Genomic DNA, 21792 nt, shown 5'->3' with positions numbered 1-21792 from the left:
CTCCCTGCTCCTCCTAACCCTGTGCCCTAGCGAACCTCAAGCTCTCACCCTGCTCCTTCTAACCCTGTGCCCCAGGGAACCTAAACCTCTCATCCTGCTCCTTCTAACCCTGTGCCCCAGGGAACTTAAACCTCTCACCCTGCTCCTCCTAACCCTGTGCCCCAGGGAACATAAACCTCTCACCCTGCTCCTCCTAACCCTGTGCCCCAGGGAACCTAAACCTCTCATCCTGCTCCTTCTAACCCTGTGCCCCAGGGAACTTAAACCTCTCACCCTGCTCCTCCTAACCCTGTGCCCCAGGGAACTTAAACCTCTCACCCTGCTCCTCCTAACCCTGTGCCCCAGGGAACCTAAACCTCTCACCCTGCTCCTCCTAACCCTGTGCTCCAGGGAACCTAAACCTCTCAACCTGCTCCTCCTAACCCTGTGCCCCAGGGAAATTAAACTTCTCACCCTGCTCCTCCTAACCCTGTGCCACAGGGAACTTAAACCTCTCACCCTGCTCCTCCTAACCCTCTGCCCCAGGGAACTTAAACCTCTCACCTTGCTCCTCCTAACCCTGTGCCCCAGGGAACTGAAACCTCTCACCCTGCTCCTCCTAACCCTGTGCCCCAGGGAACCTAAACCTCTCGCCCTGTTCCTCCTAACCCTGTGCCCCAGGGAACTTAAACCTCTCACCCTGCTCCTCCTAACCCTGTGCCCCAGGGAACCTAAACCTCTCAACCTGCTCCCCCTAACCCTGTGCCACAGGGAACTTAAACCTCTCACCCTGCTCCTCCTAACCCTGTGCCCTAGGGAACTTAAACCTCTCACCCTGCTCCTCCTAACCCTGTGCCCCAGGGAACTTAAACCTCTTACCCTGCTCCTCCTAACCCTGTGCCCCAGGGATTCCAAAACTCTCACCTTGCTCCTCCTAACCCTGTGCCCCAGGGAACTTAAACCTCTCACCCTGCTCCTCCTAACCCTGTGCCCCAGGGAACCCAAACCTCTCACCCTGCTCCTCCTAACCCTGTGCACCAGGGAACCCAAACCTCTCACCCTGCTCCTCCTAACCCTGTGCCCCAGGGAACTTAAACCTCTCACCCTGCTCCTGCTAACCCTGTGTCCCAGGGAACCCAAACCTCTCACCCTGCTCCTCCTAACCCTGTGCCCCAGGGAACTTAAACCTCTCACCCTGCTCCTCCTAACCTTGTGCCCCAGGGAACTAAAACCTCTCACCCTGCTCCTCCTAACCCTGTGCCGCAGGGAACTTAAACCTCTCACCCTGCTCCTCCTAACCCTGTGCCCTAGGGAAATTAAACTTCTCACCCTGCTCCTCCTAACCCTGTGCCCTAGGGAAATTAAAATTCTCACCCTGCTCCTCCTAACCCTGTGCCCCAGGGAACCAAAACCTCTCGCCCTACTCCTCCTAACCCTCTGCCCCAGGGAACCCAAATGTCTCACCCTGCTCCTCGTAACCCTGTGCCACAGGGAACCCAAACCTCTCACCCTGCTCCTCCTAACCCTGTGCCCCAGGGAACTTAAACCTCTCACCATGCTTTTCCTAACCATGTGCCCCTTGGAACCCAAACCTCTCACCCTGCTCCTCCTAACCCTGTGCCCCAGGGAACTTAAACCTCTCACCCTGCTCCTCCTAACCCTGTGCTCCAGGGAACTTAAACCTCTCACCCTACTCCTCCTAACCCTGTGCCCCAGGGAACTTAAACCTCTCACCCTGCTCCTCCTAACCCTGTGCCCCAGGGAACTTAAACCTCTCACCCTGCTCCTCCTAACCCTGTGCCCCAGGGAACCTAAACCTCTCATCCTGCTCCTCCTAACCCTGTGCCCCAGGGAACTTAAACCTCTCACCCTGCTCCTCCTAACCCTGTGCCCCAGGGAACCTAAACCTCTCATCCTGCTCCTTCTAACCCTGTGCCCCAGGGAACTTAAACCTCTCACCCTGCTCCTCCTAACCCTGTGCCCCAGGGAACCTAAACCTCTCATCCTGCTCCTCCTAACCCTGTGCCCCAGGGAACTTAAACCTCTCACCCTGCTCCTCCTAACCCTGTGCCCCAGGGAACCTAAACCTCTCACCCTGCTCCTCCTAACCCTGTGCTCCAGGGAACCTAAACCTCTCAACCTGCTCCTCCTAACCCTGTGCCCCAGGGAAATTAAACTTCTCACCCTGCTCCTCCTAACCCTGTGCCACAGGGAACATAAACCTCTCACCCTGCTCCTCCTAACCCTCTGCCCCAGGGAACTTAAACCTCTCACCCTGCTCTTCCTAACCCTGTGCCCCAGGGAACTGAAACCTCTCACCCTACTCCTCCTAACCCTGTGCCCCAGGGAACCTAAACCTCTCGCCCTGTTCCTCCTAACCCTGTGCCCTAGGGAAATTAAAATTCTCACCCTGCTCCTCCTAACCCTGTGCCCCAGGGAACCAAAACCTCTCGCCCTACTCCTCCTAACCCTCTGCCCCAGGGAACCCAAATGTCTCACCCTGCTCCTCGTAACCCTGTGCCACAGGGAACCCAAACCTCTCACCCTGCTCCTCCTAACCCTGTGCCCCAGGGAACTTAAACCTCTCACCATGCTTTTCCTAACCATGTGCCCCTTGGAACCCAAACCTCTCACCCTGCTCCTCCTAACCCTGTGCCCCAGGGAACTTAAACCTCTCACCATGCTTTTCCTAACCATGTGCCCCTTGGAACCAAAACCTCTCTCCCTGCTCCTCCTAACCCTGTGCCCTAGCGAACCTCAAGCTCTCACCCTGCTCCTCCTAACCCTGTGCCCCAGGGAACTTAAACCTCTCACCCTGCTCCTCCTAACCCTGTGCCCCAGGGAACCCAAACCTCTCACCCTGCTCCTCCTAACCCTGTGCCCCATGGAACCTAAACCTCTCGCCCTGCTCCTCCTAACCCTGTGCCCCAGGGAAATTAAACCTCTCACCCTGCTCCTCCTAACCCTGTGCCCCAGGGAACTTAAACCTCTCACCCTGCTCCTCCTAACCCTGTGCCGCAGGGAACTTAAACCTCTCACCCTGCTCCTCCTAACCCTGTGCCCCAGGGAACCTAAACCTCTCACCCTGCTCCTCCTAACCCTGTGCTACAGGGAACTTAAACCTCTCACCCTGCTCCTCCTAACCCTGTGCCCCAGGGAACTTAAACCTCTCAACCTGCTCCTCCTAACCCTGTGCCCCAGGGAAATTAAACTTCTCACCCTGCTCCTCCTAACCCTGTGCCACAGGGAACATAAACCTCTCACCCTGCTCCTCCTAACCCTCTGCCCCAGGGAACTTAAACCTTTCACCCTGCTCTTCCTAACCCTGTGCCCCAGGGAACTGAAACCTCTCACCCTGCTCCTCCTAACCCTGTGCCCCAGGGAACCTAAACCTCTCGCCCTGTTCCTCCTAACCCTGTGCCCTAGGGAAATTAAAATTCTCACCCTGCTCCTCCTAACCCTGTGCCCCAGGGAACCAAAACCTCTCGCCCTACTCCTCCTAACCCTCTGCCCCAGGGAACCCAAATGTCTCACCCTGCTCCTCGTAACCCTGTGCCACAGGGAACCCAAACCTCTCACCCTGCTCCTCCTAACCCTGTGCCCCAGGGAACTTAAACCTCTCACCATGCTTTTCCTAACCATGTGCCCCTTGGAACCCAAACCTCTCACCCTGCTCCTCCTAACCCTGTGCCCCAGGGAACTTAAACCTCTCACCATGCTTTTCCTAACCATGTGCCCCTTGGAACCAAAACCTCTCTCCCTGCTCCTCCTAACCCTGTGCCCTAGCGAACCTCAAGCTCTCACCCTGCTCCTCCTAACCCTGTGCCCCAGGGAACTTAAACCTCTCACCCTGCTCCTCCTAACCCTGTGCCCCAGGGAACCCAAACCTCTCACCCTGCTCCTCCTAACCCTGTGCCCCATGGAACCTAAACCTCTCGCCCTGCTCCTCCTAACCCTGTGCCCCAGGGAAATTAAACCTCTCACCCTGCTCCTCCTAACCCTGTGCCCCAGGGAACTTAAACCTCTCACCCTGCTCCTCCTAACCCTGTGCCGCAGGGAACTTAAACCTCTCACCCTGCTCCTCCTAACCCTGTGCCCCAGGGAACCTAAACCTCTCACCCTGCTCCTCCTAACCCTGTGCTACAGGGAACTTAAACCTCTCACCCTGCTCCTCCTAACCCTGTGCCCCAGGGAACTTAAACCTCTCACCCTGCTCCTCCTAACCCTGTGCTCCAGGGAACTTAAACCTCTCACCCTACTCCTCCTAACCCTGTGCCCCAGGGAACTTAAACCTCTCACCCTGCTCCTCCTAACCCTGTGCTCCAGGGAACTTAAACCTCTCACCCTGCTCCTCCTAACCCTGTGCCCCAGGGAACCTAAACCTCTCATCCTGCTCCTCCTAACCCTGTGCCCCAGGGAACTTAAACCTCTCACCCTGCTCCTCCTAACCCTGTGCCCCAGGGAACCTAAACCTCTCATCCTGCTCCTTCTAACCCTGTGCCCCAGGGAACTTAAACCTCTCACCCTGCTCCTCCTAACCCTGTGCCCCAGGGAACTTAAACCTCTCACCCTGCTCCTCCTAACCCTGTGCCCCAGGGAACCTAAACCTCTCACCCTGCTCCTCCTAACCCTGTGCTCCAGGGAAATTAAACTTCTCACCCTGCTCCTCCTAACCCTGTGCCACAGGGAACATAAACCTCTCACCCTGCTCCTCCTAACCCTCTGCCCCAGGGAACTTAAACCTCTCACCCTGCTCTTCCTAACCCTGTGCACCAGGGAACTGAAACCTCTCACCCTGCTCCTCCTAACCCTGTGCCCCAGGGAACCTAAACCTCTCGCCCTGTTCCTCCTAACCCTGTGCCCCTGGGAACTTAAACATCTCACCCTGCTCCTCCTAACCCTGTGCCCCAGGGAACTTAAACCTCTCACCCTGCTCCTCCTAACCCTGTGCCCCAGGGAACCTAAACCTCTCACCCTGCTCCCCCTAACCCTGTGCCACAGGGAACTTAAACCTCTCACCCTGCTCCTCCTAACCCTGTGCCCCAGGGAACCTAAACCTCTCACCCTGCTCCTCCTAACCCTGTGCCCCAGGGAACTTAAACCTCTCACCCTACTCCTCCTAACCCTGTGCCTCAGGGAACTTAAACCTCTCACCCTGCTCCTCCTAACCCTGTGCCCCAGGGAAATTAAACTTCTCACCCTGCTCCTCCTAACCCTGTGCCCCAGGGAACCCAAACCTCTCACCCTGCTCCTTCTAACCCTGTGCCCCAGGGAAACCAAACCTCTCACCCTACTCCTCCTAACCCTGTGCCCCAGGGAACCCAAACCTCTCACCCTGCTCCTCCTAACCCTGTGCCCCATGGAACCTAAACCTCTCGCCCTGCTCCTCCTAACCCTGTGCCCCAGGGAACTTAAACCTCTCACCCTGCTCCTCCTAACCCTGTGCCGCAGGGAACTTAAACCTCTCACCCTGCTCCTCCTAACCCTGTGCCACAGGGAACTTAAACCTCTTACCCTGCTCCTCCTAACCCTCTGCCCCAGGGAACTTAAACCTCTCACCCTGCTCCCCCTAACCCTGTGCCCCAGGGAACCCGAACCTCTCACCCTGCTCCTCCTAACCCTGTACCCCAGGGAAATTAAACCTCTCACCCTGCTCCTCCTAACCCTGTGCCCCAGGAAACCCGAACCTCTCACCTGCTCCTCCTAACCCTGTGCCCCAGGGAAATTAAACCTCTCACCATGCCCCTCCTAACCCTGTGCCCCAGGGAACCCAAACCTCTCACCCTGCTCCTCCTAACCCTGTGCCCCAGGGAAATTAAACCTCTCACCCTGCTCCTCCTAACCCTGTGCCCCAGGGAACTTAAACCTCTCACCCTGCTCCTCCTAACCCTGTGCCCCAGGGAAATTAAACCTCTCACCCTGCTCCTCCTAACCCTGTGCCCCAGGGAACCCAAATGTCTCACCCTGCTCCTCGTAACCCTGTGCCCCAGGGAACTTAAACCTCTTACCCTGCTCCTCCTAACCCTGTGCCCCAGGGAACTTAAACCTCTCACCCTACTCCTCCTAACCCTGTGCCCCAGGGAACTTAAACCTCTCACCCTGCTCCTCCTAACCCTGTGCCCCAGGGAACTTAAACCTCTCACCCTGCTCCTCCTAACCCTGTGCCCTAGGGAACTTAAACCTCTCACCCTGCTCCTCCTAACCCTGTGCCCCAGGGAACTTAAACCTCTTACCCTGCTCCTCCTAACCCTGTTCCCCAGGGATTCCAAAACTCTCACCTTGCTCCTCCTAACCCTGTGCCCCAGGGAACTTAAAACTCTCACACTGCTCCTCCTAACCCTGTGCCCCAGGGAACCCAAACCTCTCACCCTGCTCCTCCTAACCCTGTGCCCCAGGGAACCCAAACCTCTCACCCTGCTCCTCCTAACCCTGTGCTCCAGGAAACCCAAACCTCTCGCCCTGCTCCTCCTAACCCTGTGCCCCAGGGAACTTAAACCTCTCACCCTGCTCCTGCTAACCCTGTGTCCCAGGGAACCCAAACCTCTCACCCTGCTCCTCCTAACCCTGTGCCCCAGGGAACTTAAACCTCTCACCCTGCTCCTCCTAACCTTGTGCCACAGGGAACTAAAACCTCTCACCCTGCTCCTCCTAACCCTGTGCCGCAGGGAACTTAAACCTCTCACCCTGCTCCTCCTAACCCTGTGCCCTAGGGAAATTAAAATTCTCACCCTACTCCTCCTAACCCTCTGCCCCAGGGAACCCAAATGTCTCACCCTGCTCCTCGTAACCCTGTGCCACAGGGAACCCAAACCTCTCACCCTGCTCCTCCTAACCCTGTGCCCCAGGGAACTTAAACCTCTCACCATGCTTTTCCTAACCATGTGCCCCTTGGAACCCAAACCTCTCACCCTGCTCCTCCTAACCCTGTGCCCCAGGGAACTTAAACCTCTCACCATGCTTTTCCTAACCATGTGCCCCTTGGAACCAAAACCTCTCTCCCTGCTCCTCCTAACCCTGTGCCCTAGCGAACCTCAAGCTCTCACCCTGCTCCTCCTAACCCTGTGCCCCAGGGAACTTAAACCTCTCACCCTGCTCCTCCTAACCCTGTGCCCCAGGGAACCCAAACCTCTCACTCTGCTCCTCCTAACCCTGTGCCCCAGGAAACCCAAACGTCTCGCCCTGCTCCTCCTAACCCTGTGCCACCGGGAACCCAAACCTCTCACCCTGCTCCTCCTAACCCTTTGCCGCAGGGAACTTAAACCTCACACCCTGCTCCTCCTAACCCTCTGCCCCAGGGAACCCAAACCTCTCACCCTGCTCCTCCTAACCCTGTGCCCCAGGGAACTTAAACCTCTCACCCTGCTCCTAACCCTGAGCCCCAGGGAACTTAACCTCTCACCCTGCTCCTCCTAACCCTGTGCCCCAGGGAACTTAAACCTCTCACCTTGCTCCTCCTAACCCTGTGCCCCAGGGAACCCAAACCTCTCACCCTGCTCCTCCTAACCATGTGCCCCAGGGAACTTAAACCTCTCACCCTGCTCCTCCTAACCCTGTGCCCCAGGGCACTTAAACCTCTCACCCTGCTCCTCCTAGCCCTGTGCCCCAGGGAACTTAAACCTCTCACCCTGCTCCTCCTAACCCTGTGCCCCAGGGAACCTAAACCTCTCATCCTGCTCCTTCTAACCCTGTGCCCCTGGGAACTTAAACCTCTCACCCTGCTCCTCCTAACCCTGTGCCCCAGGGAACTTAAACCTCTCACCCTGCTCCTCCTAACCCTGTGCCCCAGGGAACCTAAACCTCTCACCCTGCTCCTCCTAACCCTGTGCTCCAGGGAACTTAAACCTCTCACCCTGCTCCTCCTAACCCTCTGCCCCAGGGAACTTAAACCTCTCACCCTGCTCTTCCTAACCCTGTGCCCCAGGGAACTGAAACCTCTCACCCTGCTCCTCCTAACCCTGTGCCCCAGGTAACCTAAACCTCTCGCCCTGTTCCTCCTAACCCTGTGCCCCAGGGAACTTAAACCTCTCACCTTGCTCCTCCTAACCCTGTGCCCCAGGGAACCCAAACCTCTCACCCTGCTCCTCCTAACCATGTGCCCCAGGGAACTTAAACCTCTCACCCTGCTCCTCCTAACCCTGTGCCCCAGGGCACTTAAACCTCTCACCCTGCTCCTCCTAGCCCTAAGCCCCAGGGAACTTAAACCTCTCACCCTGCTCCTCCTAACCCTGTGCCACAGGGAACTTAAACCTCTCACCCTGCTCCTCCTAACCCTGTGCCCCAGGGAAATTTAAATTCTCACCCTGCTCCTCCTAACCCTGTGCCCCAGGGAACCCAAACATCTCGCCCTACTCCTCCTCACCCTGTGCCCCAGGAAACCCAAACGTCTCACCCTGCTCCTCCTAACCCTGTGCCCTAGCGATCCTAAAGCTCTCACCCTGCTCCTCCTAACCCTGTGCCCCAGGGAACTTAAACCTCTCACCCTGCTCCCCCTAACCCTGTGCCCCAGGGAAATTAAACCTCTCACCCTGCTCCTCCTAACCCTATGCCCCAGGGAACCCAAACCTCTCGCCCTGCTCCTCCTAACCCTGTGCCCCAGGGAACCCAAACGTCTCACCCTGCTCCTTGTAACCCTGTACCACGGGGAATCCAAACCTCTTACCCTGCTCCTCCTAACCCTTTGCCCCAGGGAACTTAAACCTCTCACCCTGCTCCTCCTAACCCTGTGCCCCAGGGAACTTAAACCTCTCACCCTGCTCCTCCTAACCCTGTGCCCCAGGGAAATTTAAATTCTCACCCTGCTCCTCCTAACCCTGTGCCCCAGGGAACCCAAACCTCTCGCCCTACTCCTCCTAACCCTGTGCCCCAGGAAACCCAAACGTCTCACCCTGCTCCTCCTAACCCTGTGCCACAGGGAAACTAAACCTCTCACCCTGCTCCTCCTATCCCTGTGACCCAGGGAACTTAAACCTCTCACCCTGCTCCTCCTAACCATGTGCCCCAGGGAACCAAAACCTCTCACCCTGCTCCTCCTAACCCTGTGCCCCAGGGAAATTTAAATTCTCACCCTGCTCCTCCTAACCCTGTGCCCCAGGGAACCCAAACCTCTCGCCCTACTCCTCCTAACCCTGTGCCCCCGGAAACCCAAACGTCTCACCCTGCTCCTCCTAACCCTGTGCCACAGGGAAACTAAACCTCTCACCCTGCTCCTCCTAACCCTGTGCCCCAGGGAACTTAAACCTCTCACCCTGCTCCTCCTAACCATGTGCCCCAGGGAACCAAAACCTCTCACCCTGCTCCTCCTAACTCTGTGCCCCAGGGAACTTAAACCTCTCGCCCTGCTCCACCTAACCCTGTGTACTAGCAATCCTAAAGCTCTCACCCTGCTCCTCCTAACCCTGTGCCCCAGGGAACTTAAACCTCTCACCCTGCTCCCCCTAACCCTGTGCCCCAGGGAAATTAAACCTCTCACCCTGCTCCTCCTAACCCTGTGCCCCAGGGAACCCAAACCTCTTGCCCTGCTCCTCCTAACCCTTTGCCCCAGGGAACCCAAATATCTCACCCTGCTCCTCGTAACCCTGTGCCACATGGAACCCAAACCTCTTACCCTGCTCCTCCTAACCCTTTGCCCCAGGGAACTTAAACCTCTCACCCTGCTCCTCCTAACCCTGTGCCCCAGGGAACTTAAACCTCTCACCCTGTTCCTTCTAACCCTGTGCCCCAGGGAACCTAAACCTCTCACCCTGCTCCTCCTAACCCTGTGCCCCTGGGAACTTAAACCTCTAACCCTGCTCCTCCTAACCCTGTGCCCCAGGGAAATTAAACCTCTCACCCTGCTCCTCCTAACCCTGTGCCCCAGGGAAATTAAACCTCTCACCCTACTCCTCCTAACCCTGTGCCCCAGGGAACCCAAACCTCTCACCCTGCTCCTCCTAACCCTGTGCCCCAAGGAACCCAAACTGCTGATAATACATTATAAAGAAATGTCGTACACCCATATTTGGGAGAATCACTTCTCGTTTCTGTAAAGCTATGAAAGTATAACTGTTTTGTCTTGCTGATAATAAACCAGAATTGCCAAGTATCCATTTTGTCTCTGTCTGTCATTTGGCGATTCTCCAGGTTCCTGTATTATTGGAAATTGGTATATTAGCTCTCTCAGTCAGGGAGTTACTCCGGCCGGAGTTAAAATAGTTACCTACAATATATACATAGATACACACATATATAGAGTATACCTAAATATATACATAGATACACACACACACATCAATGCGAAAGAAGAAAAACGTAGGCACCGGATGATTTTTCAAAATGCAAATGTCCTTTATTCAAGGTGTTTAAAATCACAACAACGGATGTGTAGGAAAAGCATAAACCTCAGGGCTAGGTGGAGTAGTGGTCACCCACGTACCCTAATGCTGACATGTTTCGGCAAAGGCCGTAATCATAGCTAAAGGGTAAGAGTAAGGCCTACCTTTTAAAAGAACAGATCACCTGTGATAGGTTAAAAACAAAACTGTTACGTGGTTGATACACACCTCCACCTGTGAGTCAATCTGTATACATATACAGCCCTGTTTGGAAATTAACTCCTTATAATCCACTATAACACATGCAAAGACAACTCGCAGATTTTAACTATATCAATAGAGCTTAAATAAGGTTGTTCACTATATATCTTATTGTGCACCTCTTCATATGAAAACATAAACAAATTTTACATAAGTCACATATATCCATTTGCTTTAACAGCATTATATTCAATTGAATCATTGCAAAGTAAATAGCTCTATACATAGATATCATTACGTGTCAGTCATGTGTTAAGAAATCTGGAACCATATTGAATTATATTAATTTATATTAATGGTATAGAACGAGATTGTGTAAAGGGAAAATCTGAAAAATAATAATAATAATTACATAAATAATAAGAACCTTCATAAAATGAACTTGATTGCTAACTTAGTGTAAGTGAACTTCTGTACCATTTGCGATGATTAAATACAAGTCACCCTTTGTGACTATACATACATCATCCAATGTATACAGTATTGGTATTGTTCATACATATGGATACACAGGCTAACACCAGAAATTGATAAGATCATATTCTGAATTTAGCCCATTTGGCATTCTGGTGTGCAGCCTGTGTATCCAAAACACCTCTCTTTTGAGAAGCAAGGTGTCCCTATCACCTCCCCTGTTGTTTGTACCAACAACTTCAACAATCGTCCATGACAATGTCCCTGGATCTTTGTTGTGTTTAACCTTAAAATGGTTCACCAGGGGGGTGGTTATTGTACCCCTTTTAATGTCATTTATATGTTCCCTTATCCTAGTCCTTACTTGTCTGGACGTTTGTCCTGTATACTGAATGTCACAGGAGTCACAGCTAAGGAGATACACTGCATATGTTGACCTACAATTAAAGAGCGCTCTATGTGTAAATGTCTCACCGGAATAGGCACTTCTAAATATATTACCCAATTTGACATGACTGCATGCTATACAGTTTGTGAAGCTGCATTTGTAGACTCCTTTGCAACTCAGCCAAGAGGATGTATTGGTCTCACCCGCTTTAAGTTGTGTAGGTGCCACATAGTTTCCTATAGTTTTGCCTCTCCTAAAAGCAAATCTCAACTTCTGTGATGCAATATGTGTTAGGTCATCGTCTGACCTTAAAAGGGACATATGTCTGCGTATAATGTTACATATTTGGTAATACTGTTTGCTAAACTGTGTCACAAATGTCAGTTGTTCAGATTTAGCGTCACATTCTAAGGGTTTATCTTTGAGTAGGTTGGCCCTCTCTATGACCCTTACTTCATCCCGGGCCCTTATAATGTCCTGTTTTGGGTACCCCCTCTCAAGGAATTTTTCACATAGTTCCATCTCATGTTTGGAATGTTCACTAGTGTTAGTACAATTTCTTTTTATCCTAGTGAATTGTCCTTTCAGTACTGACTTGAAAACCTGCTTGGGGTGGCTACTGGGGTGCGTGTAATAAGGTGTTCCTGGTTATGGGTTTTCTGTAGAGCTCTACCCTTATAAAGTCATTCCCCTCCCCATGAAGGGTGACATCCAAAAAATTAATTTTGGATTGCCCAAAATCATAGGTGAATTGAAGGCTTGCATTATTAACATTAAGGTGCCCTACAAACTCTTGGGCTTCATTCTGACTACCATCCCATATAAACAACAGGTCGTCTATATACCGACGGTAATAGACGATATTGCCCCTATAGGTATTTATATCTCCAAAGATGTGGCACAGCTCCCACCAACCCATGTATAGGTTGGCGTAAGATGGAGCAAATTTAGCTCCCATGGCTGTGCCACATCTCTGGAGATAAAACAACGCGTTCAAATACAAAAAAGTTGTGAGTTAGCAGGAACTCAGTAACTCTGAGAATAAATGTAATAAATTTCTCACTATATCCAGTGGATCTCCTTAGAAAGAAGGATATGGATTCCAACCCAGAGCTATGTGGGATTGACGAGTATAAAGATTTTACATCGACAGATAACCACCCATAGCCCTCTTTCCAAGGAATTACTTCTATCTCTTTCAGTAGTTGTTTGGTGTCTCTAAGGTGACTCAACACCTTGGAGAATGTTGAGGGTAGACCCATCATTAGTGGGATTGACTCCATGTTGGAGCCATTATCTAAGTGGCTTGACTCCATCCTTCAACCCCTGGTGGGGGAACTTCTTAGTCACCTTAGAGACACCAAACAACTACTGAAAGAGAGTAGCCACCCCAAGCAGGTTTTCAAGTCAGTACTGAAAGGACAATTCACTAGGATAAAAAGAAATTGTACTAACACTAGTGAACATTCCAAACATGAGATGGAACTATGTGAAAAATTCCTTGAGAGGGGGTACCCAAAACAGGACATTATAAGGGCCCGGGATGAAGTAAGGGTCATAGAGAGGGCCAACCTACTCAAAGATAAACCCTTAGAATGTGACGCTAAATCTGAACAACTGACATTTGTGACACAGTTTAGCAAACAGTATTACCAAATATGTAACATTATACGCAGACATATGTCCCTTTTAAGGTCAGACGATGACCTAACACATATTGCATCACAGAAGTTGAGATTTGCTTTTAGGAGAGGCAAAACTATAGGAAACTATGTGGCACCTACACAACTTAAAGCGGGTGAGACCAATACATCCTCTTGGCTGAGTTGCAAAGGAGTCTACAAATGCAGCTTCACAAACTGTATAGCATGCAGTCATGTCAAATTGGGTAATATATTTAGAAGTGCCTATTCCGGTGAGACATTTGCACATAGAGCGCTCTTTAATTGTAGGTCAACATATGCAGTGTATCTCCTTAGCTGTGACTCCTGTGACATTCAGTATACAGGACAAACGTCCAGACAAGTAAGGACTAGGATAAGGGAACATATAAATGACATTAAAAGGGGTCAGTGGCGACTCTAGGAAAAATATATAGGGGGGGCACATAAGATACCATAGTCAAACTGGGGGGGCAATAATAATTTTCACCACTAAGTCATACCACTGAAACTAAACTAAATAAAAATACATAAATAAGATTCCAAAATACCAGAGTAATGCGGTATGCAATGATACCTTTTTATTGTACTAACTTAATACTTAAAATAGAAGCTTTAAACAGTTTTCCTTTCTTCCGCAGGTATTGCTTCAGACCTGAGAAAGATAGGAAGACTCTCAAAAGCTTTTCATTATAGTTTAAATCAATTTCAACAAACACCAGGGCTCTGTAATTAATCTCCCATACATACACACATGCACAGTTAGACATACACACAGTTACACATACATACATACACACATAGTTACATACATACACACACATATATATACTTACATACACATACATACACACATAGTTACATACATACACACACATAGTTACATACATACACACATGCACAGTTAGACATACACACAGTTACACATACATACATACATACACACATAGTTACATACATACACACACATATATATACTTACATACACATACATACACACATAGTTACATACATACATACACACATGCACAGTTAGACATACACACAGTTACACATACATACATACATACATAGTTACATACATACACACACATATATATACTTACATACACATACATACACACATAGTTACATACATACACACACATAGTTACATACATACACACACATACACACATAGTTACATACATACATACACACATGCACAGTTAGACATACACACAGTTACACATACATACATACATACATAGTTACATACATACACACACACATATATACTTACATACACATACATACACACATAGTTACATACATACACACACATAGTTACAAACATACACACATGCACAGTTAGACATACACACAGTTACACATACATACATACATACATACACACATAGTTACATACATACACACACATATATATACTTACATACACATACATACACACATAGTTACATACATACATACACACATGCACAGTTAGACATACACACAGTTACACATACATACATACACACATAGTTACATACATACACACACATATATATACTTACATACACATACATACACACATAGTTACATACATACATACACACATGCACAGTTAGACATACACACAGTTACACATACATACATACACACATAGTTATATACATACACACACATATATATACTTACATACACATACATACACACATAGTTACATACATACATACACACATGCACAGTTAGACATACACACAGTTACACATACATACATACACACATAGTTACATACATACACACACATATATACTTACATACACATACATACACACATAGTTACATACATACACACACATAGTTACATACATACACACACATACACACATAGTTACACACACACTACATACATACAGTTACACACACACAAATATATAGTTTAACACACACATAAATACACACATACACAGTTACATACACACGCAGTATACATACATTCATCCCTGGGTGCTCATTAGCTGACCCCAGAGTCCCAGGCAGTTAACCCCAGAGAAGTCTGGGTACAAGGCCCAAAGGGAAAATTACAAAATATATACATACATATATTACATACAAATATATATATTTGTATATATAATCATTAAAACACACTTTAGCTGAAATATGTCTTTCATGCTGCTATTTTTTTTTCTTTCTGGATCCCTGCAGTGTCATTTTAAATGTCATCAGCTTCTGCCCACTGCAGAATGCATCTCTGGTATACAGGCAGCCTTCCCTCACAGAGATCCAGGTTGCACACACATACTGCACTACCTACTGTACAAAAAACCACAGACACACACTACACATAGACACAAACTTATACACACACACAGGTATACACACATAGACAAACACACACACATATATATACACAAAGATATATGCATACAAATACACAAACACAGACACACTACACATACATAAAGGCACAGACACATACAAATATACAGACACATACATACAGAAAGTAACATTCACACATAGACACAAAGGCATACACATATAGGCAGGCACACACAAAACATGTATACATACATACAAACACATACATACATACATGTACATTTTGCTATATATTACATTTCATGCAGCAAAGAGATCTAGAGCACAATAAAAACACATGCTGTCAACTTGCACTAACACTTAGGTATGCAGTTTATCTACTCTGGAATGCACAAACATTATAAATAACACTGACAGGACCCCATCTTTACATTGCCCTGTGAACTGAAGTATGTTCAAGCTGACAAGAGGGCTGACCTAAATAAAATAAATGAGTACAAATTAACACTATACAGCAGAACAGTACTCACTGGGAACATGCCGCATGGGTGGACTGCTCTGAACATGAATCACAGACATAGCAGTCAGTCAATTAAGCCGCTCACTCACAGTGACCTTTGAACTCACCAGGCTGGAGGGACCACATAATATGAGGAGTATGACCAGTATAGTGGGGGAAGTAGTAACTAAGTGTTATCAATTTAGTGAGCACTGAGCTGTGTGCTAAATCTGTGGTGTGGCTGTCAGAGCATACAGCGTTCGGCAGGGGAAGTCAGGGACACCAATTCTCCATGAGATGATAAACGTTCTGTTTTTACAGATACAGGCACAACAGGTATCTGGCAATTAAAATGTGCACATGGATTCTGTGCAGCACAGAGTCCCAAAAGTGTTTATTTCTGCATTTGCACTTGGCGCTGCACAGAATCAAAGTGCACACTTTAATTTGCCAGGTCCCCATGGTGCCTGTATTTGTGAGATTAATCAAAGAGGTATGACAGAAATGCCTTAAAAAAGAAGGCTAACGATAAGGGAAAGTGTTCAGCAGAATGAGAAGATGGAAGTGCATGAGGCCACTACCTACCTCACACAACACAGTGTGAGTGCCCACCGGCTGTGCAGTCAGTCCACAACCCAGACAGCCACAACCAGTCAGTGCCACTGCCAGGAGCAGCTCCTTCCCCCGCGCTTCTCCACAATCTTCTGCACAGTCAGTGCACACGCTGCATGCATCACCTGCTGGATTGCTCCTCCCTCTTGCCAGAGTCTCCGGGCATGAGTTCCTTGTGCTGGGCCTGTGACGGAATGTGACTCGCACTGGAACTAATCTGACTGGAGGACTCAGGAGGAGGAGCAATTACGCCAGCAGCAAACATTGATGGGGTAATTGGAGGAGTGCTGCCCGTGGTGCTGCGTGCAGAGCAGGCTTGAGGCATGTGCTGAGTGCTGTGCTGCTGGTGCGTGCAGAGCAGGCTGAGGCATGTGCTGAGTGCTGTGCTGCTGGTGCGTGCAGAGCAGGCTGAGGCATGTGCTGAGTGCTGTGCTGCTGGTGCGTGCAGAGCAGGCTTGAGGCATGTGCTGAGTGCTGTGCTGCTGGTGCGTGCAGAGCAGGCTGAGGCATGTGCTGAGTGCTGTGCTGCTGGTGCGTGCAGAGCAGGCTGAGGCATGTGCTGAGTGCTGTGCTGCTGGTGCGTGCAGAGCAGGCTGAGGCATGTGCTGAGTGCTGTGCTGCTGGTGCGTGCAGAGCAGGCTGAGGCATGTGCTGAGTGCTGTGCTGCTGGTGCGTGCAGAGCAGGCTTGAGGCATGTGCTGAGTGCTGTGCTGCTGGTGCGTGCAGAGCAGGCTGAGGCATGTGCTGAGTGCTGTGCTGCTGGTGCGTGCAGAGCAGGCTGAGGCATGTGCTGAGTGCTGTGCTGCTGGTGCGTGCAGAGCAGGCTGAGGCATGTGCTGAGTGCTGTGCTGCTGGTGCGTGCAGAGCAGGCTTGAGGCATGTGCTGAGTGCTGTGCTGCTGGTGCGTGCAGAGCAGGCTGAGGCATGTGCTGAGTGCTGTGCTGCTGGTGCGTGCAGAGCAGGCTGAGGCATGTGCTGAGTGCTGTGCTGCTGGTGCGTGCAGAGCAGGCTGAGGCATGTGCTGAGTGCTGTGCTGCTGGTGCGTGCAGAGCAGGCTGAGGCATGTGCTGAGTGCTGTGCTGCTGGTGCGTGCAGAGCAGGCTGAGGCATGTGCTGAGTGCTGTGCTGCTGGTGCGTGCAGAGCAGGCTGAGGCATGTGCTGAGTGCTGTGCTGCTGGTGCGTGCAGAGCAGGCTGAGGCATGTGCTGAGTGCTGTGCTGCTGGTGCGTGCAGAGCAGGCTGAGGCATGTGCTGAGTGCTGTGCTGCTGGTGCGTGCAGAGCAGGCTGAGGCATGTGCTGAGTGCTGTGCTGCTGGTGCGTGCAGAGCAGGCTGAGGCATGTGCTGAGTGCTGTGCTGCTGGTGCGTGCAGAGCAGGCTGAGGCATGTGCTGAGTGCTGTGCTGCTGGTGCGTGCAGAGCAGGCTGAGGCATGTGCTGAGTGCTGTGCTGCTGGTGCGTGCAGAGCAGGCTGAGGCATGTGCTGAGTGCTGTGCTGCTGGTGCGTGCAGAGCAGGCTGAGGCATGTGCTGAGTGCTGTGCTGCTGGTGCGTGCAGAGCAGGCTTGAGGCATGTGCTGAGTGCTGTGCTGCTGGTGCGTGCAGAGCAGGCTGAGGCATGTGCTGAGTGCTGTGCTGCTGGTGCGTGCAGAGCAGGCTGAGGCATGTGCTGAGTGCTGTGCTGCTGGTGCGTGCAGAGCAGGCTGAGGCATGTGCTGAGTGCTGTGCTGCTGGTGCGTGCAGAGCAGGCTGAGGCATGTGCTGAGTGCTGTGCTGCTGGTGCGTGCAGAGCAGGCTGAGGCATGTGCTGAGTGCTGTGCTGCTGGTGCGTGCAGAGCAGGCTGAGGCATGTGCTGAGTGCTGTGCTGCTGGTGCGTGCAGAGCAGGCTGAGGCATGTGCTGAGTGCTGTGCTGCTGGTGCGTGCAGAGCAGGCTGAGGCATGTGCTGAGTGCTGTGCTGCTGGTGCGTGCAGAGCAGGCTGAGGCATGTGCTGAGTGCTGTGCTGCTGGTGCGTGCAGAGCAGGCTGAGGCATGTGCTGAGTGCTGTGCTGCTGGTGCGTGCAGAGCAGGCTGAGGCATGTGCTGAGTGCTGTGCTGCTGGTGCGTGCAGAGCAGGCTGAGGCATGTGCTGAGTGCTGTGCTGCTGGTGCGTGCAGAGCAGGCTTGAGGCATGTGCTGAGTGCTGTGCTGCTGGTGCGTGCAGAGCAGGCTGAGGCATGTGCTGAGTGCTGTGCTGCTGGTGCGTGCAGAGCAGGCTTGAGGCATGTGCTGAGTGCTGTGCTGCTGGTGCGTGCAGAGCAGGCTGAGGCATGTGCTGAGTGCTGTGCTGCTGGTGCGTGCAGAGCAGGCTGAGGCATGTGCTGAGTGCTGTGCTGCTGGTGCGTGCAGAGCAGGCTGAGGCATGTGCTGAGTGCTGTGCTGCTGGTGCGTGCAGAGCAGGCTGAGGCATGTGCTGAGTGCTGTGCTGCTGGTGCGTGCAGAGCAGGCTGAGGCATGTGCTGAGTGCTGTGCTGCTGGTGCGTGCAGAGCAGGCTGAGGCATGTGCTGAGTGCTGTGCTGCTGGTGCGTGCAGAGCAGGCTTGAGGCATGTGCTGAGTGCTGTGCTGCTGGTGCGTGCAGAGCAGGCTGAGGCATGTGCTGAGTGCTGTGCTGCTGGTGCGTGCAGAGCAGGCTGAGGCATGTGCTGAGTGCTGTGCTGCTGGTGCGTGCAGAGCAGGCTGAGGCATGTGCTGAGTGCTGTGCTGCTGGTGCGTGCAGAGCAGGCTGAGGCATGTGCTGAGTGCTGTGCTGCTGGTGCGTGCAGAGCAGGCTGAGGCATGTGCTGAGTGCTGTGCTGCTGGTGCGTGCAGAGCAGGCTGAGGCATGTGCTGAGTGCTGTGCTGCTGGTGCGTGCAGAGCAGGCTGAGGCATGTGCTGAGTGCTGTGCTGCTGGTGCGTGCAGAGCAGGCTGAGGCATGTGCTGAGTGCTGTGCTGCTGGTGCGTGCAGAGCAGGCTTGAGGCATGTGCTGAGTGCTGTGCTGCTGGTGCGTGCAGAGCAGGCTGAGGCATGTGCTGAGTGCTGTGCTGCTGGTGCGTGCAGAGCAGGCTGAGGCATGTGCTGAGTGCTGTGCTGCTGGTGCGTGCAGAGCAGGCTGAGGCATGTGCTGAGTGCTGTGCTGCTGGTGCGTGCAGAGCAGGCTGAGGCATGTGCTGAGTGCTGTGCTGCTGGTGCGTGCAGAGCAGGCTGAGGCATGTGCTGAGTGCTGTGCTGCTGGTGCGTGCAGAGCAGGCTGAGGCATGTGCTGAGTGCTGTGCTGCTGGTGCGTGCAGAGCAGGCTGAGGCATGTGCTGAGTGCTGTGCTGCTGGTGCGTGCAGAGCAGGCTGAGGCATGTGCTGAGTGCTGTGCTGCTGGTGCGTGCAGAGCAGGCTTGAGGCATGTGCTGAGTGCTGTGCTGCTGGTGCGTGCAGAGCAGGCTGAGGCATGTGCTGAGTGCTGTGCTGCTGGTGCGTGCAGAGCAGGCTGAGGCATGTGCTGAGTGCTGTGCTGCTGGTGCGTGCAGAGCAGGCTGAGGCATGTGCTGAGTGCTGTGCTGCTGGTGCGTGCAGAGCAGGCTGAGGCATGTGCTGAGTGCTGTGCTGCTGGTGCGTGCAGAGCAGGCTGAGGCATGTGCTGAGTGCTGTGCTGCTGGTGCGTGCAGAGCAGGCTGAGGCATGTGCTGAGTGCTGTGCTGCTGGTGCGTGCAGAGCAGGCTGAGGCATGTGCTGAGTGCTGTGCTGCTGGTGCGTGCAGAGCAGGCTGAGGCATGTGCTGAGTGCTGTGCTGCTGGTGCGTGCAGAGCAGGCTTGAGGCATGTGCTGAGTGCTGTGCTGCTGGTGCGTGCAGAGCAGGCTTGAGGCATGTGCTGAGTGCTGTGCTGCTGGTGCGTGCAGAGCAGGCTGAGGCATGTGCTGAGTGCTGTGCTGCTGGTGCGTCTGTGGCCGGTGTGTGACTTCCAAAATTAAATCAGGAGTTTAGAAGAACACAGTCAACAGGGGTCGCCGGTCGGCTGTGCAATATACCCTATTAAATTCACAATAAAAGTTTAACATTTTAAACACAATTTATAAATATTCTCTCACACATACTCCTGACTCCTCCTGGTCCCTGAAGAATTATGAAAGTGCCGGGGCTCGTGGGGGGGCTGGCAGGGGGGCAAGCCATTTTCTTGGGGGGGCATTTGCCCCCCCTAGCCCCCCCCTAGTGACGCCACTGAAAGGGGTACAATAACCACCCCCCTGGTGAACCATTTTAAGGTTAAACACAACAAAGATCCAGGGACATTGTCATGGACGATTGTTGAAGTTGTTGGTACAAACAACAGGGGAGGTGATAGGGACACCTTGCTTCTCAAAAGAGAGGTGTTTTGGATACACAGGCTGCACACCAGAATGCCAAATGGGCTAAATTCAGAATATGATCTTATCAATTTCTGGTGTTAGCCTGTGTATCCATATGTATGAACAATACCAATACTGTATACATTGGATGATGTATGTATAGTCACAAAGGGTGACTTGTATTTAATCATCGCAAATGGTACAGAAGTTCACTTACACTAAGTTAGCAATCAAGTTCATTTTATGAAGGTTCTTATTATTTATGTAATTATTATTATTATTTTTCAGATTTTCCCTTTACACAATCTCGTTCTATACCATTAATATAAATTAATATAACTCAATATGGTTCCAGATTTCTTAACACATGACTGACACGTAATGATATCTATGTATAGAGCTATTTACTTTGCAATGATTCAATTGAATATAATGCTGTTAAAGCAAATGGATATATGTGACTTATGTAAAATTTGTTTATGTTTTCATATGAAGAGGTGCACAATAAGATATATAGTGAACAACCTTATTTAAGCTCTATTGATATAGTTAAAATCTGCGAGTTGTCTTTGCATGTGTTATAGTGGATTATAAGGAGTTAATTTCCAAACAGGGCTGTATATGTATACAGATTGACTCACAGGTGGAGGTGTGTATCAACCACGTAACAGTTTTGTTTTTAACCTATCACAGGTGATCTGTTCTTTTAAAAGGTAGGCCTTACTCTTACCCTTTAGCTATGATTACGGCCTTTGCCGAAACATGTCAGCATTAGGGTACGTGGGTGACCACTACTCCACCTAGCCCTGAGGTTTATGCTTTTCCTACACATCCGTTGTTGTGATTTTAAACACCTTGAATAAAGGACATTTGCATTTTGAAAAATCATCCGGTGCCTACGTTTTTCTTCTTTCGCATTGATACCTTTGGATATGGTTAAGGCACGGATGACAATTTGGCAGTAAACGTTTCTACCACAAGGTGCTACAATTCAGTGAAACC

The 21792-nt window shown here is 51.1% G+C and overlaps 1 protein-coding gene across 2 annotated transcripts in view; it reads right to left on the bottom strand.

The window, feature by feature from the left end:
* The window catches only part of ADPRM (ADP-ribose/CDP-alcohol diphosphatase, manganese dependent), a 165818-nt gene that overhangs the window by 77286 nt on the left and 66740 nt on the right, over window positions 1-21792 (bottom strand). The window lies entirely within an intron of this gene.

The sequence above is a fragment of the Bombina bombina genome, chromosome 1 (genome assembly GCF_027579735.1).
Source record: "Bombina bombina isolate aBomBom1 chromosome 1, aBomBom1.pri, whole genome shotgun sequence".
NCBI lineage: Eukaryota > Metazoa > Chordata > Amphibia > Anura > Bombinatoridae > Bombina > Bombina bombina.
This window is presented reverse-complemented; position numbering and strand designations above follow the sequence as displayed.